The 25,804-nt window shown below is 38.1% G+C and overlaps 10 non-coding genes and 15 pseudogenes across 10 annotated transcripts; all 25 read right to left on the bottom strand.

The window, feature by feature from the left end:
* Positions 1 to 105: 105 nt before the first annotated feature.
* On the bottom strand, positions 106 to 224 carry LOC113327323. The gene has a single exon (XR_003348925.1). It is a non-coding gene; the product is annotated as a 5S ribosomal RNA (ribosomal RNA).
* Positions 225 to 600: 376 nt separating this feature from the next.
* On the bottom strand, positions 601 to 719 carry LOC113327367 (annotated as a pseudogene).
* Positions 720 to 1,095: 376 nt separating this feature from the next.
* On the bottom strand, positions 1,096 to 1,214 carry LOC113327052. Its single transcript, XR_003348711.1, has one exon. It is a non-coding gene; the product is annotated as a 5S ribosomal RNA (ribosomal RNA).
* A 376-nt stretch (positions 1,215 to 1,590) lies between these two features.
* On the bottom strand, positions 1,591 to 1,709 carry LOC113327279 (annotated as a pseudogene).
* A 377-nt stretch (positions 1,710 to 2,086) lies between these two features.
* Positions 2,087 to 2,205, bottom strand: LOC113327257 (annotated as a pseudogene).
* Positions 2,206 to 2,581: 376 nt separating this feature from the next.
* LOC113327193 lies at positions 2,582 to 2,700 on the bottom strand. Its single transcript, XR_003348853.1, has one exon. It is a non-coding gene; the product is annotated as a 5S ribosomal RNA (ribosomal RNA).
* A 375-nt stretch (positions 2,701 to 3,075) lies between these two features.
* LOC113327356 lies at positions 3,076 to 3,194 on the bottom strand. The gene has a single exon (XR_003348928.1). It is a non-coding gene; the product is annotated as a 5S ribosomal RNA (ribosomal RNA).
* A 377-nt stretch (positions 3,195 to 3,571) lies between these two features.
* On the bottom strand, positions 3,572 to 3,690 carry LOC113327346 (annotated as a pseudogene).
* Positions 3,691 to 4,066: 376 nt separating this feature from the next.
* LOC113327293 lies at positions 4,067 to 4,185 on the bottom strand (annotated as a pseudogene).
* Positions 4,186 to 4,561: 376 nt separating this feature from the next.
* On the bottom strand, positions 4,562 to 4,680 carry LOC113327322 (annotated as a pseudogene).
* Positions 4,681 to 5,058: 378 nt separating this feature from the next.
* Positions 5,059 to 5,177, bottom strand: LOC113327326 (annotated as a pseudogene).
* Positions 5,178 to 5,554: 377 nt separating this feature from the next.
* Positions 5,555 to 5,673, bottom strand: LOC113327314 (annotated as a pseudogene).
* Positions 5,674 to 6,046: 373 nt separating this feature from the next.
* LOC113327281 lies at positions 6,047 to 6,165 on the bottom strand (annotated as a pseudogene).
* A 374-nt stretch (positions 6,166 to 6,539) lies between these two features.
* Positions 6,540 to 6,659, bottom strand: LOC113327291 (annotated as a pseudogene).
* A 375-nt stretch (positions 6,660 to 7,034) lies between these two features.
* Positions 7,035 to 7,153, bottom strand: LOC113327355 (annotated as a pseudogene).
* An 811-nt stretch (positions 7,154 to 7,964) lies between these two features.
* Positions 7,965 to 8,083, bottom strand: LOC113327036. Its single transcript, XR_003348696.1, has one exon. It is a non-coding gene; the product is annotated as a 5S ribosomal RNA (ribosomal RNA).
* A 376-nt stretch (positions 8,084 to 8,459) lies between these two features.
* Positions 8,460 to 8,578, bottom strand: LOC113327201. The gene has a single exon (XR_003348863.1). It is a non-coding gene; the product is annotated as a 5S ribosomal RNA (ribosomal RNA).
* A 375-nt stretch (positions 8,579 to 8,953) lies between these two features.
* On the bottom strand, positions 8,954 to 9,072 carry LOC113327130. The gene has a single exon (XR_003348792.1). It is a non-coding gene; the product is annotated as a 5S ribosomal RNA (ribosomal RNA).
* A 376-nt stretch (positions 9,073 to 9,448) lies between these two features.
* On the bottom strand, positions 9,449 to 9,567 carry LOC113327179. The gene has a single exon (XR_003348840.1). It is a non-coding gene; the product is annotated as a 5S ribosomal RNA (ribosomal RNA).
* A 377-nt stretch (positions 9,568 to 9,944) lies between these two features.
* LOC113327350 lies at positions 9,945 to 10,052 on the bottom strand (annotated as a pseudogene).
* Positions 10,053 to 10,428: 376 nt separating this feature from the next.
* LOC113327407 lies at positions 10,429 to 10,536 on the bottom strand (annotated as a pseudogene).
* A 377-nt stretch (positions 10,537 to 10,913) lies between these two features.
* LOC113327107 lies at positions 10,914 to 11,032 on the bottom strand. The gene has a single exon (XR_003348767.1). It is a non-coding gene; the product is annotated as a 5S ribosomal RNA (ribosomal RNA).
* A 376-nt stretch (positions 11,033 to 11,408) lies between these two features.
* LOC113327330 lies at positions 11,409 to 11,517 on the bottom strand (annotated as a pseudogene).
* A 376-nt stretch (positions 11,518 to 11,893) lies between these two features.
* On the bottom strand, positions 11,894 to 12,012 carry LOC113327231. The gene has a single exon (XR_003348895.1). It is a non-coding gene; the product is annotated as a 5S ribosomal RNA (ribosomal RNA).
* Positions 12,013 to 12,386: 374 nt separating this feature from the next.
* Positions 12,387 to 12,505, bottom strand: LOC113327255 (annotated as a pseudogene).
* Positions 12,506 to 25,804: the final 13,299 nt, after the last annotated feature.

Raw genomic sequence — 25,804 nt, 5'->3', positions numbered from 1 at the left:
ATGCCATAAAAACCAATTCTTTCTCTCGGGTAATCCGTTCGCTAACTATTCGGCTCGCAGTCATAAGGAAAACCACTAAAAAAATGGCAAAATAAAATAAAAAAAGGCAATCAACACAAGGACTTCCCAAGAGGTCACCCATCTTAGTACTACTCTCACCCAAGCACGCTTAACTGCAGAGTTCTAATGGGTTCTGGTGCATTAGTGCTGGTATGATCGATTGCCGAAGATATTTTACCAAGTTTACTTCTTAACACGTCTCCAAGGTATTGGTCCGAACTCCCCATTCGGTTATTAATTCTTCGTGGCAAGTCTGATTCGGGAAAATGATGGTTCGTTGGAAAAATTATGGCGAGGAGAATCCTTTCGTGCAATTATTTTGGATTAACAACCTCGTTTTGGTAGTATTTTAATAAAAAACTATAAAAATATTCAATTAAATGCACGTTATTGGATGAATTCCAAAAACCTGGGGCCAGCGCCCTCCCAGGCTTCGTGCCATAAAAACCCATTCTTTCTCTCGGGTAATCCCTTCGCTCACTATTCGGCTCGCATTCATAAGGAAAACCGCTAAAAAAATAGCAAAATAAAATAAAAAAAGGGAATCAAAACGAGGACTTCCCAAGATGTCAGCCATCTTAGTACTATTATCGCCCAAGCACGCTTAACTGCAGAGTTCTGATGGGTACTGGTGCATTAGTGCTGGTATGATCGATTGCTGAAGGTATTTTACCAAGTTTACTACATAACACGTCTCTAATGTATTGGTCTGAACTCCTCATTCGGCTATTAATTCTTCGTGGCAAGTCCAATTCAGGCAAATGATGGTTCGTTGGAAACGTTATGGCGAGGAGAATCCTTTCGTGCAATTATTTTGGATTAACAACCCCGTTTTGGTAGTATTTTAATAAAAAATTATTAAAATATTCAATTAAATGCACGTTTTTGGATGAATTCCAAAAACCGGGGGCGGGAGCCCTCCCAGACTTCATGCCATAAAAACCAATTCTTTCTCTCGGGTAATCCGTTCGCTAACTATTCGGCTCGCAGTCATAAGGAAAACCACTAAAAAAATGGCAAAATAAAATAAAAAAAGGCAATCAACACAAGGACTTCCCAAGAGGTCACCCATCTTAGTACTACTCTCGCCCAAGCACGCTTAACTGCAGAGTTCTGATGGGTTCTGGTGCATTAGTGCTGGTATGATCGATTGCCGAAGATATTTTACCAAGTTTACTTCTTAACACGTCTCCAAGGTATTGGTCCGAACTCCCCATTCGGCTATTAATTCTTCGTGGCAAGTCTGATTCGGGCAAATGATGGTTCGTTGGAAAAATTATGGCGAGGAGAATCCTTTCGTGCAATTATTTTGGATTAACAACCTCGTTTTGGTAGTATTTTAATAAAAAACTATAAAAATATTCAATTAAATGCACGTTATAAGATGAATTCCAAAAACCTGGGACGGGCGCCCTCCCAGGATTCGTGCCATAAAAACCCATTCTTTCTCTCGGGTAATCCCTTCGCTAACTATTCGGCTTGCAGTTATAAGGAAAACCGCTAAAAAAATGGCAAAATAAAATAAAAAAAGGCAATCAAAACGAGGACTTCCCAAGAGGTCAGCCATCTTAGTACTACTATCGCCCAAGCACGCTTAACTGCAGAGTTCTGATGGGTACTAGTGCATTAGTGCTGGCATGATCGATTGCTGAAGATATTTTACCAAGTTTACTACTTAACACGTCTCAAATGTATTGGTCCGAACTCCCCATTCGGCTATTAATTCTTCGTGGCAAGTCTGATTCAGGCAAATGATGGTTCGTTGGAAACGTTATGGCGAGGAGAATCCTTTCGTGCAATTATTTCTGATTAACAACCTCGTTTTGGTAGTATTTTAATAAAAAATTATTAAAATATTCAATTAAATGCACGTTTTTGGATGAATTCCAAAAACTTGGGGCGCGCGCCCTCCTAGGCTTCGTGCCATAAAAACCCATTCTTTCTCTTGGGTAATCCCTTCGCTAACTATTCGGCTCGCAGCCATAAGGAAAACCGCTAAAAAAAATGGAAAATAAAAATAAAAAAAGGCAATCAACACGAGGACTTCCCAAGAGGTCACCCATCTTAGTACTACTCTCACCCAAGCATGCTTAAATGCAGAGTTCAGATTGGTTCTGGTGCTTTAGTGCTGGTATGATCGATAACTGAAGATATTTTACCAAGTTTACTACTTAACACGTCTCAAATGTATTGGTCCGAACTCCCCATTCGGCTATTAATTCTTCGTGGCAAGTCCGATTCGGGCAAATGATGGTTCGTTGGAAACGTTATGGCGAGGAGAATCCTTTCGTGCAATTATTTAGGATTAACAACCTCGTTTTGGTATTATTTTAATAAAAACTATTAAAATATTCAATTAAATGCACGTTTTAGGATGAATTCCAAAAACCGGGGGCGGGCGCCCTCCCAGGCTTCTTTCCATAAAAACCCATTCTTTCTCTCGGGTAATCCCTTCGCTAACTAGTCGGCTCGCAGCCATAAAGAAAACCGCTAAAAAAAATGGAAAATAAAAATAAAAAAAGGCAATCAACACGAGGACTTCCCAAGAGGTCAACCATCTTAGTACTACTCTCACCCAAGCGCGCTTAACGGCAGAGTTCAGATTGGTTCTGGTGCTTTAGTGCTGGTATGATCGATTGCCGATGATATTTTACCAAGTTTACTTCTTAACACGTCTCCAATGTATTGGTCCGAACTCCCCATTCGGGTATTAATTCTTCGTGGCAAGTCCGATTCGGGCAAATGATGGTTCGTTGGAAACATTATGGCGAGGAGAATCCTTTCGTGCAACTATTTTGGATTAACAACCTCGTTTTGGTAGTGTTTTAATAAAAACTATTAAAATATTCAATTAAATGCACGTTTTTGGATGAATTCCAAAAATCGGGGCGGGCGCCCTCCCAGGCTTCTTGCCATAAAAACCTATTCTTTCTCTCGGGTAATCCATTCGCTAACTAGTCGGCTCGCAGTCATAAGGAAAACCGCTAAAAAAATGGCAAAAATAAAATAAAAAAAGGCAATCAACACGAGGACTTCCCAAGAGGTCAACCATCTTAGTACTACTCTCGCCCAAGCACGCTTAACTGCAGAGTTCTGATGGGTTCTGATGCATTAGTGCTGGTATGATCGATTGCTGAAGGTATTTTTACCAAGTTTACTACTTAACACGTCTCCAATGTATTGGTCTGAACTCCCCATTCGGCTATTAATTCTTCGTGGCAAGTCCGATTCGGGCAAATGATGGTTCGTTAGAAACATTATGGCGAGGAGAATCCTTTCGTGCAATTATTTTGGATTAACAACCTCGTTTTGGTAGTATTTTAATAAAAAACTATAAAAATATTCAATTAAATGCACGTTATAAGATGAATTCCAAAAACCTGGGACGGGCGCCCTCCTAGGCTTCGTGCCATAAAAACCCATTCTTTCTCTCGGGTAATCCCTTCGCTAACTATTCGGCTCGCAGTCATAAGGAAAACCGCTAAAAAAATGGCAAAATAAAATAAAAAAAGGCAATCAAAACGAGGACTTCCCAAGAGGTTAGCCATCTTAGTACTACTATCGCCCAAGCACGCTTAAGTGCAGAGTTCTGATGGGTACTGGTGCATTAGTGCTGGTATGATCAATTGCTGAAGGTATTTTACCAAGTTTACTACATAACACGTCTCTAATGTATTGGTCTGAACTCCTCATTCGGCTATTAATTCTTCGTGGCAAGTCCGATTCAGGCAAATGATGGTTCGTTGGAAACGTTATGGCGAGGAGAATCCTTTCGTGAAATTATTTTGGATTAACAACCTCGTTTTGGTAGTATTTTAATAAAAACTAATTAAAATATTCAATTAAATGCACGTTTTTGGATGAATTCCTAAAACTTGGGGCGCGCGCCCTCCTAGGCTTCGTGCCATAAAAACCCATTCTTTCTCTCGGGTAATCCCTTCGCTAACTAGTCGGCTCGCATCCATAAGGAAAACCGCTAAAAAAATGGAAAATAAAAATAAAAAAAGGCAATCAACACGTGGACTTCCCAATAGGTGACCCATCTTAGTACTACTCTCACCAAAGCACGCTTAACTGCAGAGTTCAGATTGGTTCTGGTGCTTTAGTGCTGGTATGATCGATAACTGAAGATATTTTACCAAGTTTACTACTTAACACGTCTCAAATGTATTGGTCCGAACTCCCCATTCGGCTATTAATTCTTCGTGGCAAGTCCGATTCGGGCAAATGATGGTTAGTTGGAAACGTTATGGCGAGGAGAATCCTTTCGTGCAATTATTTAGGATTAACAACCTCGTTTTGGTAGTATTTAAATAAAAAACTATTAAAATATTCAATTAAATGCACGTTTTTGGATGAATTCCAAAAACCGGGGGCGGGCGCCCTCCAAGGCTTCTTTCCATAAAAACCCAATCTTTCTCTCAGGTAATCCCTTCGCTAACTAGTCGGCTCGCAGCCATAAGGAAAACCGCTAAAAAAATGGAAAATAAAAATAAAAAAAGGCAATCAACACGAGGACTTCCCAAGAGGTCACCCATCTTAGTACTACTATAACCCAAGCACGCTTAACTGCAGAGTTCAGATTGGTTCTGGTACTTCAGTGCTGGTATGATCGATAACTGAAGATATTTTACCAAGTTTACTACTTAACACGTCTCAAATGTATTGGTCTGAACTCCCCCATTCGGCTATTAATTCTTCGTGGCAAGTCCGATTCGGGCAAATGATGGTTCGTTGGAAACGTTATGGCGAGGAGAATCCTTTCGGGCAATTATTTAGGATTAACAACCTCGTTTTGGTAGTATTTTAATAAAAAACTATTAAAATATTCAATTAAATGCACGTTTTTGGATGAATTCCAAAAACCTGGAGCAGGCCCCCTCCCAGGCTTCGTGCCATAAAAACTCATTCTTTCTCTCGGGTAATCCCTTCGCTAACTATTCGGCTCGCAGTCATAAGGAAAACCTCTACGAAAAATGGCAAAATAAAATAAAAAAAGGCAATCAAAACGAGGACTTTTCAAGAGGTCACCTATCTTAGTACTACTCTCGCCCAAGCACGCTTAACTGCAGAGTTCTGATTGGTACTGGTGCATTAGTGCTGGTATGATCGATTGTCGAAGATATTTTACCAGGTTTACTTCTTAACACGTCTCCAATGTATTGGTCCGAACTCCCCATTCGGCTATTAATTCTTCGTGGCAAGTCTGATTCGGACAAATGATTGTTTAGTTGGAAACATTATGGCGAGGAGAATCCTTTTGTGCAATTATTTTGGATTAACAACCTCGTTTTGGTAGTATTCTAATAAAAAGCTATTAAAATATTCAATTAAATGCACGTTATTGGATGAATTCCAAAAACCTGGGGCGGGCGCCTCCCAGTCTTCGTGACATAAAAACCCATTCTTTCTCTCGGGTAATCCCTTCGCTAACTATTCGGCTCGCAGTCATAAGGAAAACCGCTAAAAAAAATGGCAAAATAAAATAAAAAAAGGCAATCAAAACGAGGATTTCCCAAGAGGTCACCCATCTTAGTACTACACTCACCCAAGCACGCTTAACTGCAGAGTTCAGATTGGTTCTGTTACTTTAGTGCTGGTATGATCGATAACTGAAGATATTTTACCAAGTTTACTACTTAACACGTCTCAAATGTATTGGTCCGAACTCCCCATTCGACTATTAATTCTTGGTGGCAAGTCCGATTCGGGCAAATGATGGTTCGTTGGAAACGTTATGGCGAGGAGAATACTTTCGTGCAATTATTTAGGATTAACAACCTCGTTTTGGTAGTATTTTAATAAAAAACTATTAAAATATTCAACTAAATGCACGTTTTTGGATGAATTACAACCGGGGGCGGGCGCCCTGCCAGGCTTCTTGCCATAAAAACCCATTCTTTCTCTCGGGTAATCCCTTCGCTAACTATTCAGATCGCAGTCATAAGGAAAACCGCTAAAAAAATGGCAAAATAAAATAAAAAAAGGCAATCAACACAAAGACTTCCCAAGAGGTCACCCATCTTAGTACTACTCTCTCGCAAGCACGATTAACTGCAGAGTTCTGATGGGTTCTGGTGCATTAGTGCTGGTATGATCGATTGTCGAAGATATTTTACCAAGTTTACTTCTTAACACGTCTCTAATGTATAGGTCTGAACTCCCCATTCGGCTATTAATTCTTCGTGGCAAGTCTGATTCGGAAAAATGATGGTTCGTTGGAAACATTATGGCGAGGAGAATCCTTTTGTGCAATTATTTTGGATTAGCAACCTCGTTTTGGTAGTATTTTAATAAAAAACTATTAAAATATTCAATTAAATGCACGTTATGGGATGAATTCCAAAAACCTGGGGCGGGCGCCCTCCCAGTCTTCGTGCCATAAAAACCCATTCTTTCTCTCGGGTAATCCCTTCGCTAACTATTCGGCTCGCAGTCATAAGAAAAACCGCTAAAAAATGGCAAAATAAAATAAAAAAAGGCAATAAAACGAGGACTTCCCAAGAGGTCACCCATCATAGTACTACACTCACCCAAGCACGCTTAACTGCAGAGTTCAGATTGGTTCTGGTGCATTAGTGCTGGTATGATCAATTGACGAAGATATTTTACCAAGTTTACTTCTTAACACGTTTCCAATGTATTGGTCCGAACTCCCCAATCGGCTATTAATTCTTCGTGGCAAGTCCGATTCGGGCAAATGATGGATCGTTGGAAACGTTATGGCGAGGAGAATCCTTTCGTGCAATTTTTTTGGATTAACAACCTCGTTTTGGTAGTATTTTAATAAAAAACTATGAAAATATTCAATTAAATGCACGTTTTTGGATGAATTCCAAAAACCGGGGGCGGGCGCCCTCCCAGGCTTCATGCCATAAAAACCCATTCTTTCTCTCGGGTAATCCCTTCGCTAACTATTCGTCTCGCAGTCATAAGGAAAACCGCTAAAAAAATGGCAAAATAAAATAAAAAAAGAATATCAAAACGAGGAGTTCCCAAGAGGTCACCCATCTTAGTACCACTCTCACCCAAGCACGCTTAACTGCAGAGTTCTGATGGGTATTGGTGCATTAGTGCTGGTATGATCGATTGCTGAAGGTATTTTATCAAGTTTACTACTTAACACGTCTCCAATGTATTGGTCCGAACTCCCCATTCGACTATTAATTCTTCGTGGCAAGTCCGTTTCAGGCTAATGATGGTTCGTTGGAAACGTTATGGCGAGGAGAATCCTTTCGTGCAATTATTTTGGATTAAAAACCTCGTTTTGGTAGTATTTTAATATAAAACTATTAAAATATTCAATTAAATGCACGTTTTTGGATGAATTCCAAAAACCTGGGGCGGGCACCCTCCTAGGCTTCGTGCCATAAAACCCCATTCTTTCTCTCGGGTAATCCATTCGCTAACTAGTCGGCTCGCAGCCATAAGGAAAACCACTAAAAAAATGGCAAAAAAATAAATAAAAAAAGGCAATCAACTGCAGAGTTCTGATTGGTTCTGGTGCATTAGTGCTGGCATGATCGATTGCTTAATATATTTTACAAAGTTTACTACTTAACACGTCTCCAATGTATTGGTCCGAACTCCCCATTCGGTTATTAATTCTTCGTGGAAAGTCCGATTCAGGCAAAGGATGGTTCGTTGGAAACATTATAGCGAGGAGAATCCTTTCGTGCAATAATTTTGGATTAACAACCTCGTTTTGGTAGTATTTTAATAAAAAACTATTAAAATATTCAATTAAATGCACGTTTTTTGATGAATTCCATAAACTTGGGGGGCGCCCTCCCAGGCTTCGTTCCATAAAAACCCATTCTTTCTCTCGGGTAATCCCTTCGCTAACCAGTCGGCTCGCATCCATAAGGAAAACTGCTAAAAAAATGGCAAAAAAAATAAAAAAAGGCAATCAACACAAGGACTTCCCAAGAGGTCACCCATCTTAGTACTATTCTCGCCCAAGCACGCTTAACTGCAGAGTTCTGATGGGTTCTGATGCATTAGTGCTGGTATAATCGATTGCTGAAGGTATTTTTACCAAGTTTACTACTTAACACGGCTCAAATGTATTGGTCCGAACTCCCCATTCGGCTATTAATTCTTCGTGGCAAGTCCGATTCGGGAAAATGATGGTTCGTTGGAAACGTTATGGCGAGGAGAATCCTTTCGTGCAATTATTTAGGATTAACAACCTCGTTTTGGTAGTATTTTAATAAAAAACTATTAAAATATTCAATTAAATGCACGTTTTTGGATGAATTCCAAAAACAGGGGGCGAGCGCCCTCCCAGGCTTCTTTCCATAAAAACCCATTCTTTCTCTCGGGTAATCCCTTCGCTAACTAGTCGGCTCGCAGGCATAAGGAAAACCGCTAAAAAATGGAAAATAAAAATAAAAAAAGGCAATCAACACGAGGACTTCCCAAGAGGTCACACATCTTAGTACTACTCTCACCCAAGCACGCTTAACTGCAGAGTTCAGATAGGTTCTGGTACTTTAGTGCTGGTATGATCGATAGCTGAAGATATTTTACCAAGTTTACTACTTAACACGTCTCAAATGTATTGGTCCGAACTCCCCATTCGGCTATTAATTCTTCGTGGCAAGTCCGATTCGGGCAAATGATGGTTCGTTGGAAACGTTATGGCGAGGAGAATCCTTTCGTGCAATTATTTAGGATTAACAACCTCGTTTTGGTAGTATTTTAATAAAAACTATTAAAATATTCAATTAAATGCACGTTTTTAGATGAATTCCAAACACCGGGGGCGGGCGCCCTCCCAGGATTCTTGCCATAAAAACCCATTTTTTCTCTCGGATAATCCCTTTGCTAACTATTCGGATCGCAGTCATAAGGAAAACCGCTAAAAAAATGGCAAAATAAAATAAAAAAAGGCAATCAACACAAAGACTTCCCAAGAGGTCACCCATCTTAGTACTACTGTCGCCCAAGCACGATTAACTGCAGAGTTCTGATGGGTTCTGGTGCATTAGTGCTGGTATGATCGATTGTCGAATATATTTTACCAAGTTTACTTCTTAACACGTCTCCAATTTATTGGTCCGAACTCCCCATTCGGCTATTAATTCTTCGTGGCAAGTCTGATTCGGACAAATGATGGTTCGTTGGAAACATTATGGCGAGGAGAATCCTTTCGTGCAATTATTTTGGATTAACAACCTCGTTTTGGTAGTATTTTAATAAAAAACTATTAAAATATTCAATTAAATGCACGTTTTTGGATGAATTCCAAAAACCGGGGGCGGGCACCCTCCCAGGCTTCATGCCATAAAAACCCATTCTTTCTCTCGGGTAATCCCTTTGCTAACTATTCGTCTCGCAGTCATAAGGAAAACTGCTAAAAAAATGGCAAAATAAAATAAAAAAAGGCAATCAAAACGAGGACTTCCCAAGAGGTCACCCATCTTAGTACCACTCTCACCCAAGCACGCTTAACTGCAGAGTTCTGATGGGTACTGGTGCATTAGTGCTGGTATGATCGATTGTTGAAGGTATTTTATCAAGTTTACTACTTAACACGTCTCCAATGTATTGGTCCGAACTCCCTCATTCGACTATTAATTCTTGTGGCAAGTCCGTTTCGGGTTAATGATGGTTCGTTGGAAACGTTATGGCGAGGAGAATCCTTTCGTGCAATTATTTTGGATTAACAACCTCGTTTTGGTAGTATTTTAATAAAAACTATTAAAATATTCAATTAAATGCACGTTTTTGGATGAATTCCAAAAACCTGGGGCGGGCACCCTCCTAGGCTTCGTGCCATAAAAACCCATTCTTTTTCTCGGGTAATCCATTCGCTAACTAGTCGGCTCGCAGCCATAAGGAAAACCGCTAAAAAAATGGCAAAAATAAAAATAAAAAAAGGCAATCAACACGAGGACTTCCCAAGAGGTCACCCATCTTAGTACTACTCTCGCCCAAGCACGCTTAACTGCTGAGTTCTGGTGCATAGTGCTGGTATGATCGATTGCCGAAGAAATTTTACCAAGTTTACTACTTAACACGTCTTCAATGTATTGGTCCGAACTCCCCATTCGGCTACTAATTCTTCGTGGCAAGTCCGATTCGGGCAAATTATGGTTCGTTGGAAACGTTATGGCGAGGAGAATCCTTTCGTGCAATTATTTTGGATTAACAACCTCGTTTTGGTAGTATTTTAATAAAAAACTATTAAAATATTCAATTAAATGCACGTTTTTGGATGAATTCCAAAAATCGGGGGCGGGCACCCTCCCAGGCTTCTTGCCATAAAAACCTATTCTTTCTCTCAGGTAATCCATTCGCTAACTATTCGTCTCGCAGTCACAAGGAAAACCGCTAAAAAAATGGAAAATAAAAATAAAAAAAGGCAATCAACACGAGGACTTCCCAAGAGGTCACCCATCTTAGTACTACTCTCGCCCAAGCACGCTGAACTGCTGAGTTCTGGTGCATAGTGCTGGTATGATCGATTGTCGAAGATATTTTACCAAGTTTACTTCTTAACACGTCTCCAATTTATTGGTCCGAACTCCCCATTCGGCTATTAATTCTTCGTGGCAAGTCTGATTCGTACAAATGATGGTTCGTTGGAAACATTATGGCGAGGAGAATCCTTTCGTGCAATTATTTTGGATTAACAACCTCGTTTTGGTAGTATTTTAATAAAAAACTATTAAAATATTCAATTAAATGCACGTTTTTGGATGAATTCCAAAAACCGGGGGCGGGCGCCCTCCCAGGCTTCATGCCATAAAAACCCATTCTTTCTCTCGGGTAATCCATTCGCTAACTAGTCGGCTCGCAGTCATAAGGAAAACCGCTAAAAAAATGGCAAAAATAAAATAAAAAAAGGCAATCAACACGAGGACTTCCCAAGAGATCACCCATATTAGTACTACTCTCGCCCAAGCACGCTTAACTGCAGAATTCTGATGGGTTCTGATGCATTAGTGCTGGTATGATCGATTGCTGAAGGTAGTTTTACCAAGCTTACTACTTAACACGTCTCAAATGTATTGGTCCGAACTCCCCATTCGGCTATTAATTCTTCGTGGCAAGTCCGATTCGGGCAAATGATGGTTCGTTAGAAACATTATGGCGAGCAGAATCCTTTCGTGCAATTATTTTGGATTAACAACCTCGTTTTGGTAGTATTTTAATAAAAAACTATTAAAATATTCAATTAAATGCACGTTTTTGGATGAATTCCAAAAATCGGGGGCGGGCGCCCTCCCAGGCTTCATGCCATAAAAACCCATTCTTTCTCTCGGGTAATCCCTTCGCTAACTATTCGTCTCGCAGTCATAAGGAAAACCGCTAAAAAAATGGCAAAAAAAATAAAAAAAGGCAATCAACACAAGGACTTCCCAAGAGGTCACCCATCTTAGTACTACTCTCGCCCAACCACGCTTAACTGCAGAGTTCTGGTGCATTAGTGCTGGTATGATCGATTGCCGAAGATATTTTACCAAGTTTACTACTTAACACGTCTTCAATGTATTGGTCCGAACTCCCCATTCGGCTATTAATTCTTCGTGGCAAGTCCGATTCAGGCAAATGATGGTTCGTTGGAAACGTCATGGCGAGGAGAATCCTTTCGTGCAATTATTTTGGATTAACAACCTCGTTTTGGTAGTATTTTAATAAAAAACTATTAAAATATTCAATAAAATGCACGTTTTTGGATGAATTCCAAAAACCGGGGGCGGGCGCCCTCCCAGGCTTCATGCCATAAAAACCCATTCTTTCTCTCGGGTAATCCCTTCGCTAACTATTCGGATCGCAGTCATAAGGAAAACCGCTAAAAAAATGGCAAAATAAAATAAAAAAAGGCAATCAACACAAAGACTTCCCAAGAGGTCACCCATCTTAGTACTACTCTCTCCCAAGCACGATTAACAGCAGAGTTCTGATGGGTTCTGGTGCATTAGTGCTGGTATGATCGATTGTCGAAGATATTTTACCAAGTTTACTTCTTAACACGTCTCCAATGTATTGGTCCGAACTCCCCATTCGGCTATTAATTCTTCGTGGCAAGTCCCATTCGGACAAATGATGGTTCGTTGGAAACATTATGGCGAGGAGAATCCTTTCGTGCAATTATTTTGGATTAACAACCTCGTTTTGGTAGTATTTTAATAAAAACTATTAAAATATTTAATTAAATGCACGTTATTGGATGAATTCCAAAAACCTGGGGCGGGCGCCCTCCCAGTCTTCGTGCCATAAAAACCCATTCTTTCTCTCGGGTAATCCCTTCGCTAACTATTCGGCTCGCAGTCATAAGGAAAACCGCTAAAAAAATGGCAAAATAAAATAAAAAAGGCAATCAAAACGAGGACTTCCCAAGAGGTCACCCATCATAGTACTACACTCACCCAAGCACGCTTAAATGCAGAGTTCAGATTGGTTCTGGTGCATTAGTGCTGGTATGATCGATTGACGAAGATATTTTACCAAGTTTACTTCTTAACACGTCTCCAATGTATTGGTCCGAACTCCCCATTCGGCTATTAATTCTTCGTGGCAAGTCCGATTCGGGCAAATGATGGATCGTTGGAAACGTTATGGCGAGGAGAATCCTTTCGTGCAATTATTTTGGATTAACAACCTCGTTTTGGTAGTATTTTAATAAAAAACTATTAAAATATACAATTAAATGCACGTTTTCGGATGAATTCCAAAAACCGGGGGCGGGCGCCCTCCCAGGCTTCATGCAATAAAAAACCATTCTTTCTCTCGGGTAATCCCTTCGTTAACTATTCGTCTCGCAGTCATAAGGAAAACCGCTAAAAAAATGGCAAAATAAAATAAAAAAAGGCAATCAAAACGAGGACTTCCCAAGAGGTCACCCATCTCTATATTTAACCTACTCAAGTTCGCGGACTGGAGTTCTCGGATGGAGTTCTCAAACTCCAGCAGAAATTCTCGGGTTTGAGAACTTCGCCAGTTGGCGGACTGAGTTCGCGGACTGAGCTTGCTAAGTGAGTTTTCAAACTCTAGCAGATATTCCCGGATGAGAACTTCCGCTAGTTCGCGAACCGAGTTCGCAAACTGTGCAAACAATTTCGATTCTCTTGACAAACAAAGTTCGCAGACATTGGTTCAAGGAATATGACTTATACGTATATGTGTTTTCACAACAATGCTTATATCCATAAATGCTTATATAATCTAAATTCTCATTTCAATCATTGAAACATTCTCAGAGGACGTTATATAGTTTTTATTCACAAACCATTTTTCGTCAGAGAAATTTTCAAAGTGATTGAAACATAACATGACTTTCATCACTAGGTAAAGATGAACTTGGCTAAACCGAAAGCTTTACCAACACATATTTCGAGAATAAATAGGCGAGGTAAGATCGGATCGAAATACCAAATGTGTATAATCTAAGTCTATACAACAAAACGACTTTTGTCTCAAGATAGGAGATAAATAGACTTTTGAGTGATAGATAAGTTCAAGTCTCCACATACCTTTTAGTCGATGAAGATCCACCGGTTCCTTGAGTAGTCCTTCGTCTTGTATGATGATTGCCATGAAGTTCTTGAGCTCAGCTACACTTTCTATCCTAGTCCGAGACCTTAGCTGTAGTAGACTAGAAATCAAGACTTATAGTTTTGATCACTAACATTGAAAAACATGCTTGAGATAGCAACACATGCGAGTTCGACCGAGCAATGCTCTAACACCTGTAACTAGAGGCACCACAAGTAGGGATGCAGTCTAAGCAGATAACGTGTATCTGTGTAAAGGAACTTCTTGCTCAAGGGTGAAGAGAGTGAAGGCTACATATAATGGAGACGGTTCTTCCTCTGACTGTCTCTTATCTGGTTGTCATTTTGATAATAATTTTTGAGGCATGGTGAAAGATTTCATCAACAAGAGAAATAATTTAAAATCTCAAATTGTTTCCTCTTTGGAAAAGATAACTCACTATGAAGAAATGTTGTCTCTAACCAAGAACACTATGCGTGATCTAAAAAGAGAACTCAGTGAGTTAACTGATATTTCTGAAGATTCGGAGGAATTGAATGATCCCATAATCAATGGGTTTTTCAATAATGAGAAGGAATTTTCGGTAGATGCCTTGAGAAATCTCTATTTTGCCTAGTACATCTTCTTTTCTTGTTTTGTTTAGAAGAATAACTAGAGTTTGGAATAGCAATGATTGTGATTACACATAGCTATGTCCAACGTTTTCATCTTCATGTTTTTAGGTTTATTTGTTTAAATTCTAAAAAATTGTTTGGAAGATGATTTTTGCAGTATTAATCTTTTTGGTTTAATATATTGCAATATTGTTATGGGATATGTGTGTTTACGTCTGTGAACTATGATTGTCCCATACCTTGTCAAAAGTAAAGTCTTTCGTAAGTCGATATTCACATATTGATAAAAGAAGGAATGAACTTTTGACAAATACAAAAGTTAAGCCTATTATGTCAATATTTGATGGAAGATATGTTAAAATCTTTTGTTTGCAAGGATTATGTCTATTATATGTCATTATACGAGATGGAAAATAGAATGAGTCCTTGATTATTCCACGGTATTAAGTCGATCTCCGATCCACATTTTTGTGTATATACTATGTTGTTCCATAAAGTGTCTAATGTTGAGCTCTATCGACTGATTTATTGTTTTAGCTTAGTTGTTGTTCCGTGAGGTACTTTATGTCGAGCAGTAATCAACTAAATTAATCATCTTGCTTGGTTATTTAGTTATGGCTCCGTAAGTTTTCTTATGTTTGAGCATTTTTGACTGGGTTGATTGTTTTCTCATGATTAACTTAGTCATTGCTCCATAGATTCTCTTATGTTGAGTATGACCAATTAAATTGATTACTTTTTGTGGTTAATTTGGTTGTGTATTCCGATTAGATTAATTATGGGTTCTCTTGTGATTAATCTAATTGAGTAATTTTGAGTCTCCATAAGTTCACTTATGTTGAACATTTCCGATTAAATTAATCATAGGTTCTATTGTGGTTAATTTAATTAAGTACTTTTGGATTCAAATTCATATTTGTATGTAATTTGTTATATCCAAAGAAATCCTTCTTTTCTCTTGAAATTAAGGTCGCTCTTGTTGTTCTTTCGAGAATGACATTTTATGGGGGACAGTTCTTAATTGAACTTGTGCTTAATTGCCAAATCTTTGTGGGGAGTGCAGCTGTAGAATATTGTAGGGGTTATCTTATATCTTTAAACTCCTTGATGAATGCATTTAGCTTCGGCTTTATAATTGCATCTAAAGAACAAGTTTATATATGCGTATTTTGGTCATGAAATGTCTCTTTCGTAAATTTCATTAGTATTCCGTTCTTGTACCTTTGTCAATTTTATTAACAAAAAAAGGGGAGAATTAATATGTAGTTCACACTACAAATACATATGGTTTTCGGATCATTATGTAAGAGGGAGTAGTTTCCATGTGAGATGGAGTATTGACTAAGGGGGAGTGATACATATCACTACAGTATTGTTGTCAAAGTTATGATATAATTTAACTTTGATATTATGTAATGATACTATGACACTGTATAACAATGATCGAGAATTATGTTTTCTCATTTTTATAGCTACGGATTTTCAACAACGATGATGTTAAACTTACAACCTTTGGGATCATTGGAGTACTTGGAAGTGACGAAGATTTCGAGTAATGTTGAAGATTAGGCATGTGGAATAGGAGCTTCAAAAATGTATTTATCTTTTTTTGTATTCTATATGCATTAATTGTTTTGCCACTAAAATTGACAAAGTGGTAGATTGTTAGAGCATTGCTTGGTCGAACTCGCATGCATTGCTATCTCAATCATGTTTGTCAATGTTAGTGATCAAAAAGTGTAGTTGAGCTCAAGAACTCCATGGCGAATCATCATACAAGACGAAGGACTACCCAAGGAACCGGTGGATCTTCATCGACTAAAAGATATGTGGAGACTTGAACTTATCTATCACTCAAAAGTCTATTTATCTCCTATCTTGAGACAAAAGTCGTTTTGCTATATAGACTTAGATTATACACATTTGATATTTCGAGCCGAGTTTATCTCGCCTATCTATTTCTCGAAATATGTGTTGGTAAGCTTTCGTTTTAACCAAGTTCATCTTTACCTAGTGACGAAAGTCATGTTATGTTTCAATCACTTTGAAAATTGCTCTGACGAAAAATGGTTTGTGAATAACAACTATATAACGTTCTCTGAGAATGTTTCAATGATTGAAATGAGAGTTTAGATTATATAACCATTGATGGATATAAGAATTGTTGTGGAAACACATATATGTATAAGTCCTATTCCTTGAACCAAAGTTTGCGAACTTTGTTGATCAAGAGAACCGGAAGTTTGCACAGTTTGCAAACTCAGTCAGCGAACTGGCGGAAGTTCTCGACCCGAGAATATTTGCTGGAGTTTAAGAACTCACTCAGCAAACTCAATCCATGAACCCAGTCCGCGAACTGACGATACTTCTCGACCCGATAATAACTGCTGGAGTTTGAAAACTCTTTCCGAGAACTTAAATCCGCGAACCCAGACCGCGAACTTGAGTAGGTTATGTCTAAAAACGATTGTTCTTGAACTCATCTTTATATTGATTAAGGAATGCTTTTGCAAACCGTGGATATAAAGTTCATGAACCGATTCAAGTGAATCAAATCGTTTTTTCTTTTATTGTGTCTTGTGAAGTTACATAAGATCTAAGAAATTGAACAACTCTCTAACTAGTTCATTTGAGTCATTTTAACTAGTTATGGTGAAGAAGAATATGGTTGATATGAAAGTGATCATATGTCTAACCATTTGGTTAACTATTGTTGAACCAACTAATGTACAAGTTTGGGTACGGTTACACGAGCCTAGAAACGTGCATTTCATTTGTGTATCACAAGCTATGTTTTCGATCTAACGGTTGATAAATATGAGCTTGAATCTAATCATGTTTTCATCTAACGGTGAATATTGAATGCTTTGTTACTAAGCTAACATTGATTCCAAACCCTGATTTGAAATACTATATAAGGGAGAACTCTAGCAACTGGGAAACCTAATCCCCACACCTTACGTGTGATACTAGTTGTAAGCTAGAGTGGATTCTCCTTTAACCTCTGGTTTTCTTTTCTCAAACCGGGTTAACGACTTAAAGACTTCATTGGGATTGTGAAGCCAGACCGATACTACTTTCTTGTAGTTGTGTGATCTGATCTTGCTGTTTATATCATAGGAGTACAATTGTAATAATTGGCTTAAGATTTCTATCTCCGATAGGCAAGATAAAAAATAATCACAAACATCTTCGTCTCATTGTTTGTGATTCCGCAACATCTTGTTTCGCTACCATACGATTAAGATTGTTGTGAGGTGATTGATAACTCTAGGCTGTTCTTCGGGAATATAAGACTGGATTATCAATTGGTTCCTGTTCACCTTGATTTATCAAAATACGGAACAAAAACCTTTGGTATTATTTGTGGGAGACAAATTGATCCTTTCAATAGACTTGTCTGTGTGAGACAGTTTTGTTTATTTCAAGTCTTCGACTTTGGGTCGTAGCAACTCTTAGTTGTGTGGGTGAGATCAGCTAAGGGAATCAAGTGTGTAGCATCCTGATGGGATCAGAGACGTAGGAGCAGAACTGTACCTTGGATCAGTGTGAGATTGGTTGGGGTTCAACTACAGTCCATACCGAAGTTAGTTTGTAGTATGCTAGTGTCTGTAGTGGCTTAATACAATGTGTGTTCGTTCTGAACTAGGTCACGGGGGTTTTCTGCATTTGCCGTTTCCTCATTAACAAAATTCTGGTGTCTGTGTTATTTCTATTCCGCATTATATTGTTTATCTTTATAATTGAAATATCACAGGTTGTGCGTTAGAATCAATCAATTAGAATATGCTACCTTTTGGTTGTTGATTTAAATTGATTGACATTTGGATATTGGTCTTTGGTACCATTCAAGTTATCTCTCTAGTATTTGATAAATACTCGCAGATTTCTATTTGCTTGAGTATAGATCAAATCGAGAGATTGAGATATAAACTTCTTTGATATACTTTTATCTTGATTGAGTCTGACTGTCTAGTTGATTTTCTAGAAAGTATATTGGAGTTAGTCCATACAGATTGCTAATCGAAATATTGGGTGTGGTTGTTAGACCCCCGCTTTTTCAGGGATAACATGTTCACAAAAATCTTGGTAAGCATTTATATCCTTTATAACATACCATTTATCAATAGCATGTTAAACTTTTCAGTTGTCCAAAAAATTAGGGACAACAACTTGATGTAACACAAACAATTGATGCTAGAATTGTTTAATATGATAATCTGCTTCACCAAAAATTTCACGCTTCCACTTCTTTAGATCAACAAATGTTGTTGACAAATTATGAGTAAGATTTTCAGTTGCATAATCTTTATTATGAGACAACCATTTAGATTTAATGAGAGGGCTTGCAAGTATGATTCCAAAACCAAGACTCGTAACCACGAAAATGCCTAGAAATATCAGATAAGGTTGGATCTGTGGAAAATAATATTGGTGCATGATCATAACCAATTGGTAAAAGTTTATGGATGATATCATTTGGAAAAACTTGATGTCACAAAATGTTTGCTAAAGCACGATCCAGTCTAGTTCCACTGAAAGTAGCTTTATGCTGCCTATTGGACCAAGTATATGGATTCCCGTAAAGAGATATAAATCAAGCCAAGAGAATCCACCGTAAAAGTAATAATTGAATGAGAAGGTATTGTATGAGTGACATAGCTTTGCCTCTCATTTTTGTAAGGGTAGAATTAAAATCACCCATTATCACCCAAGATAAATCCGTATGAGTTCCCATCTCATGAATTAAATTTCATTGAGCATTTCTCTCACCGGTGTAAGTAGAATTAAATTCCAATGGTATATTATGTACATAATAGAACTTAGAACTTTTAGTGGCAGAAAACATCTTATTTTTCCTAAGGGATAGTTAGAACATTAAATTTTAAACAAATTCCTTTAAAGTTAGAGGCCATGTGGGTCAAAGATCCAAGATTTCTTGATGTGGGTAAGGAGAATTGGCATAGTCCCACCAATTTCTAATAACCAAAACTACTTTAAGAATGTTGATAGATTTCAAAAAGAAGCAAAAAGTTGGATCAAAGACCAAAGATTTCTTGATGTGGTTAAGGAATATAAATAATTGGCACAATCCTACTAGCTATAATAACCAAAACTACTTTGAGAATGTTGATAGATTTCAAAAAGAAGCCAAAAATTGAAATAAGACCGTGTTTGGTAATCTTTACACCAGGATTGATTATACTCTAAATAAGTTGAATAATGCTCAAAATGATTTCGATTTTTCTCCCACTCGATGCTAGCAATCACATGATCCAGTTTGTATGAATATTTGAATCTGCTCAGCATGGAAGAGATTTTCTGGAAACAGAAATCTAGGGTTGAGTGGCTTAAAAATGAGGATCTTAACACTAAAATTCTTCCATACTTCTACTCATGTTAGAAGGAAAAAGAATTTTATTTGCATGCTGAAGGATAAACTGGTAAGTGGTTAACTTTTGATAAAGACATTGAGATGGAAATAGTTAATCTCTTCAGTTATCTTTTTAATTTGACCTCTACTTGTTTGGATCATGATGATGTTGAATATTTATTTCCTAGCATTGTATTTGATAGTGAAAATTGTAATATCAATAAATATTTTTATGTTGTGGAAATTGAAACTATAATGCACTAACTTGGTTCTTCGAAATCCCCCGGTCCTGATGGTCTTGAAGGGGTTTTCTTTCAAAAATATTGGGGCATTGTTGACCCGAGTATAATGAAGTTGGTCAAAGATTTCTTTTCGCATGGTGTGCTTGATCTTGGGTTGAACATGACTTTTTTAGCTTTGAGACGGGATGGGCAGAAATATCTCTTGCCCATTATAAAGGCCAAGCGTGCAGGGGTTGTTTGTCGAAATAAAGTATTCATGGCCTGCCCAAGCTTATTGCGTAATCTAAGCTTGGGCGGGTAGGACCAGTCGGGCCTTGAGTATTACAAATAAATAATAATTAAAAAAAATAACAAGCTTTCTATGATTTTTCATGAATTAGATCATAGATAATGAAATTAGGTCAAATCCCCCAAACTTTTCCATGATTTTCTCTTTATTTTTAACAAATTAATTTTAATTCCTATTGAATAGGAGTTGAACATAAGAGATGAGAGTACCGACGCCAACTAACACACCTGGTATGTTAAGGTATTTCTTTTGTTTGAAAACGTTCATTTAGATAAATGGGTAGGACAAACCGGGACGGGTAATATTGGTGGGCTAAAATGTCATGTATAAGGTCTGGCAAGCAACTTTGACTTATGGCATGTTCCTTTTCTCTTATTTAAACATGCTAGGCAGGGTAAGCCCGTAAAGGGCCTCGGGTACCCAAAGGTTTATGCGGTTCAGGTAGGACGGTATTGGGCCATGGATTTCCCGGAAAAAATTCCCTAGTTTTGTTATAAGAAAAAATTTCTTTCTTGTGCAAAATATTATAATTAAGCCCATTATTTTGTACAATTTTGCTATGAAAATCATTATTAAAATATGCATGAGTAGGCTTAAGCCTGTTATGAACCATGTGGTGCCGAAGCATCAACAAGCTTCGATAGAAGGTAAGTCCATATTTAACCCAACTATCATTTGCAATGAAATTATTCCCTCGTTTAAGTCAAAGAAATATATTAAAGGTTAGATGACACTCAAATTAGATTATAATAAATCATATGATATGATTAGTTGGCCTTTTATATATAAGATCATTAAATGTGGTGGCTTTGATTATAAAGTAGTGAAATGGATTATGACTTGCATACTCTCAATTACTTTTCAGGTTCTAATTAATGGTGCTCCTAGTGTGGGATTCACCCCTAATAATGGTATTCATCAAGGAAATTCCTTATCTTCTTTCGTTTTCATATTTTGTCTTGAGGCTCTATCGAGACTTTTGCAACATGACATTGACTCAACTTTTTTGCAGGATTCACTGTTGCAAAGGGATCTCCCATGATTATTCACTCTCTTTATGTAGATGTCATTATTAATTTTCTCAAGGGAAATTGCAAAAATGCTTGTAATTATCTAACACATATTCTTGAAAAGTTTAGTTGCTGGTCTGGCAGGTTATAAGTGATGCTATGTCTACTTTGCTAACTTGTAAAAATCTTAGTGGGAGATTCACAATGGAAATGTCTAAGGCGTTAGGGGTTCACGTAGCTAAAACTCAAGGTAAGTACTTAGACATTCCTTTGCAATGGGGTAGAGTGTCTAAGAAAACTTATTCTGAGTTGCTTGAAAAGTTTAGTAATAGAATGGTTGGGTAGAAAACCAAGTGTTCGAACGTAGCTGGTATAAATGCTTTAATTGAGTCTGTTCTTGACCATGTGCTAAATCATGTGATGCCTATGTTGAAATTGCTTGAAGGATTAGTCAATAAGGTAAATAGTAGATAACGATTCCATGAAAATAAACATTATCAATTGGATCACTGTGTATAGTCATGTGGTTGATGGTGGCATAGATTTATATATTTGAAGCTTAATAATTTAGTTTTACTTGCAAAGTTGGCTTGGAGGATTAGTAAAAATCATAATTCTTGTGTAGCCATATTGTTAGAGGCTAATTACTTCAAAGATGGTTATTTATGGTTTAGAAAGACTAAAAGTGGGCGCTCCACTAGTTGGAGAAGCATAATGCAAGATAAAGAAGTTATTAACGGTAATCTTAGGTGGTGTACTAGAGGAGAGTAATAAGGATTTTGGAATGACTCTTGGGTCACTGATCTTCCTTTATCTGCAATTACTAATATCGATGATGAGTATATTCCTAGACTCAGAGTTAACGATTTAATCTTAGCACTAGACAGTGAGATTTTTCGGCTAGGGACAGATTTGTCACTGAGGAGGTAGTGATAAATATTTACTCTCTACATACCTTATAGTGATGGTAGGCCCGATACTAGAATCTGGATTTATGGAAAAGATGGCAGTGTGAATGTTAACGAGGCTTATAAATTTCTTTTTTCTAGGAAAATTAGTACTAACAATACCAATTTTCACCGCAAGATCTCGTGGGGTATCAAATGCCCATAGAAAATCAAGTTCTTTTTGTTGAAATTATGCCATAATAAACTGAACTAGAATGAATCTCTTTTTAAAAAAAGTATTTCTTCAAATCCTGGTTGTTATTTTATCATATGGATATGACATGCTTGAAGATTGAGTTTGATATGATGTCGCCTGCTTACATTAAACAATTATGTTCTATGGATGTTTTTATTGGTGGTATCAGTTGGTGTTATATTATCCCCCATATATTTGGAGTATATATATGGAATAGTAGAAACATGGTGATTAACGAAGAGGAAAGGTTTGTTACACCAAAGACACTTGCTCTAACCATTAGAAGAGCAAGAAAGTATTATTTCACTGTCTTACATGAAGAGGAAACCCTTATTTGTATGGATGAAATATTAATTAAATAAATTTTCCCTAATTTTGGATATTATAAATTGAACGCGGATGGTGGTTCTTCTAACTCACTTTTTACAGGAACTGGAGGAGTGGTTAGAGGCGACGATGGTTCTTTAGTGACAGGATTTGCTAAGTAAATTTATCAAAATGGGAGCATCACGACTAAAGTTTGGGCAGAAATAAAAGGTCTGCAACTTGTTATCCAGTTGGGGATCAGGAAACTCGAGGTTAATTGTAACTCCACCTATACCATCTAACTCCGTAGAGGCGAATTTGTACCTACATGGTATATAAAAGGAATTTTCTAGGTCATTGCTGACATGAAAGAGAAATTTGAAGATCTTATCTTTGAGCACCATTACAGAGAAACAAACTTTGTTGCTCATACCTTATTGAAAAAATCTTCTAAGAGACATTTAGAAGGGGTATGGTATAATAGTCATCAGAGGGTATTGCCAATAACCTTTTAGCTGACATTCAGCGTGTGTCTTAACCGAGAGAATGAAAAGAGTTTGTTGTTTTTCAATCAATCTTATATTAAAAAAAAAAAAACTATACAAATGTGAAAAAGTGGGGGTCTAACAACCTCACCCAATATTTCGATTAGAAATCTATATGTACTAACTCCAATATACTTTCTAGAGAATCAACTAGACGGTCAGACTCAATCTAGATGAAAGTGTACCAAAGAGTTTATATCTCAGTCTCTCGATTTGATCTTTACTCAAGCAAATGAAAATGTGAGAGTCTTTATCAAGTACTAGAGAGATAACTTGGATGGTACCAAAGACCAATATCCAAGTGTCAATCAATTTAATCAACAACCAAAGGTTGGATATTCTAATTGATTGATCTTAACGCACAACCTGTGATATTTCAATTATATAACAAAATATAATGCAGAATATAAATAACACAGACACCAGAAATTTTGTTAACGAGGAAACCGCAAATGCCGAAAAACCTCGGGACCTAGTCCAGATTGAACACCACACTGTATTAAGCCGCTACAGGTACTAGCCTGCTACAAACTAACTTCGGTCTGGACTGTAGTTGAACCCTAATCAATATCACACTGATTCAAGGTGCAGACGCGCTCCTTACGTCTCTGATCCTAGCAGGATACTGCGCACTTGATTCCCTTAGCTGATCTCACCCACAACCAAGAGTTGCTGCGACCCAAATTCGAATACTTTAATAAACAAATCTGTATCACACAGAAAAGTCTACGATGATATATAAATCTATATCCCACAGATAAACCTAAGAGTGTTGTTCCGTCTTTTGATAAAATCAAGGTGAACAGGAACCAATTGATAACCCGGACTTATATTCCCGAAGAACATCCTAGAATTATCAATCACCTCACAATAATCTAAATCGCATAGTACCGAAACTAGATATTGCAGAATCACAAATGATGAGACGAAGATGTTTGTGATTTCTTTTTATCTTGCCATATCGGAGATATAATCTCAAGTCAGTTATTCAATTGAACTCGTACGATAGAAAATGGAAAGATCAGATCGCTCAACAATAAGAGAAGTAGTTTCGTCTGGCTTCACAATCCCAATGAAGTCTTTCAGTCGTTAACCTACAGGGTCTCGAGAAGACACCAAAGTGTTTGTGTGTGAAAACCGTTTCAGTTGATTTTGGTAATTTTGGGTGTGTGGATGAGAAACGAGTCTAGACCCTAAACAATGTACTGCATGGGAATACTTTTGATTCGAGAGATCAATCTGTACAATTCTGGACTAAACCAAGAAATGGCCGTTCCAGGCTTGCTTCGGTCACAAAGTGAAGGAGAAGGGTTGGTCTTAGGGAGGGAAGCGAAGAGAGTGTTGAGACCAGAATCGTTGATTCTGAAGGTGTGGTTGTTTATAACTTGTATCAGAAAATAGAACTGGCTAGCAGAATGGGTGATTTTTAGATACTGTGTTGTCGACCAAAACTTGTTGTTTGGTGAAAATAGGTGAAGCCTATTTATACAAGTCATATTGAAACGTACACTGGTATCGTAGGAAGTGGAAACGATTGAGTGGTGAAAGAAAAGAGTAAAGTGTAACCGTCATACGCTATGCTTCCATGATGAAGGAAGTGAATTCGTGTAACCGTCAGACATTATGCTTCCATGATGAAGGAAATTAATTCGTTTAACCGCCAGACCAATACCCTGATGAGCATCCCCAGTTTGTGACATATTTGATGTCTTGAGTGTTTTCATGGAAAACGTGTAGCACTTTGCTACGTGTGTAAATTCAAAGTCAGGGGACTTTCAGCAGGAAAATAACATGTAATGCTATTAGGATCGTTTTGGTTGCCTAAAACTTTCCACAGGTTTGTTAGATCAATGGAGAACTTCGATGGCTGAGAATGCATCTCATGAAGGAGGGTAGCAGTTGATTATGGCTACCTTGTGTTGGCGCCTGATAATGGCGCTGTGGCATGGCTCATGCATGTCAGTGACACAGTGGCGAACTGAATGCTGAGATTGTATCTCATGAGGAAGGATGGCCATTGATAATGGCCGCATCTTGTTGTATAGTGGAGTGGAGCCATTGGCATAGTGGCGCTTGGTGGAGCCATGACATAGCGACATGTCAGTGGCGTTATGGCATGGCCATGCCTATGGCGTTGTAGCATGGCCAATGCTAAAATTTGGCTCAGTGGACAAAGTTAGGGCTTGGTGACATGGCCAATGCTAGGTTTTGGTGCCGTGGTGTTGGACCCACATGTGGCATGGCAATATTGTCCATGTTGCCACATCAATCCCAACGCTCTGGGAAACGTTATTTAGCTTTTGTTGGCGTAACAACTTTGCCCAAATTAGGGTTTGACATGTCGAAACCCTAATTAGTGCGTGCGGCATGGCGATACTTTTGTGCAAATGGCGCCATAGATATGCTAAAGGAGTTATGGAAAGGCCACAGTGTGGAAACGACAACTGGAGTAGGGATTGCCGTGGGTGGATATGATATGGCGCCAACCCTAGGGTTTCCTGGGTCCCACACGGCTCGTGGAATGTTGTGGGATCGAAGTGACATGATTTGTGCCATGACTGTAAATTAGGGCTTTGGTTAATGCATACGCGTGCTTTTCACCAGAAAACCCTAATCTTAAGCTTTTCATGGCATTGGCCACGAACAGAAGGTAGGTTAGCACATAAGGCGCTATTTATGGAAGGCTGCCACGAAGTGGTATGTTGGCATGTTACC

Source organism: Papaver somniferum, unplaced genomic scaffold (assembly GCF_003573695.1).
Source record: "Papaver somniferum cultivar HN1 unplaced genomic scaffold, ASM357369v1 unplaced-scaffold_10, whole genome shotgun sequence".
NCBI classification, from domain to species: domain Eukaryota; kingdom Viridiplantae; phylum Streptophyta; class Magnoliopsida; order Ranunculales; family Papaveraceae; genus Papaver; species Papaver somniferum.
Note: the sequence above shows the minus strand (reverse complement) of the source record. Positions and strands in the feature narration are given on the sequence as shown.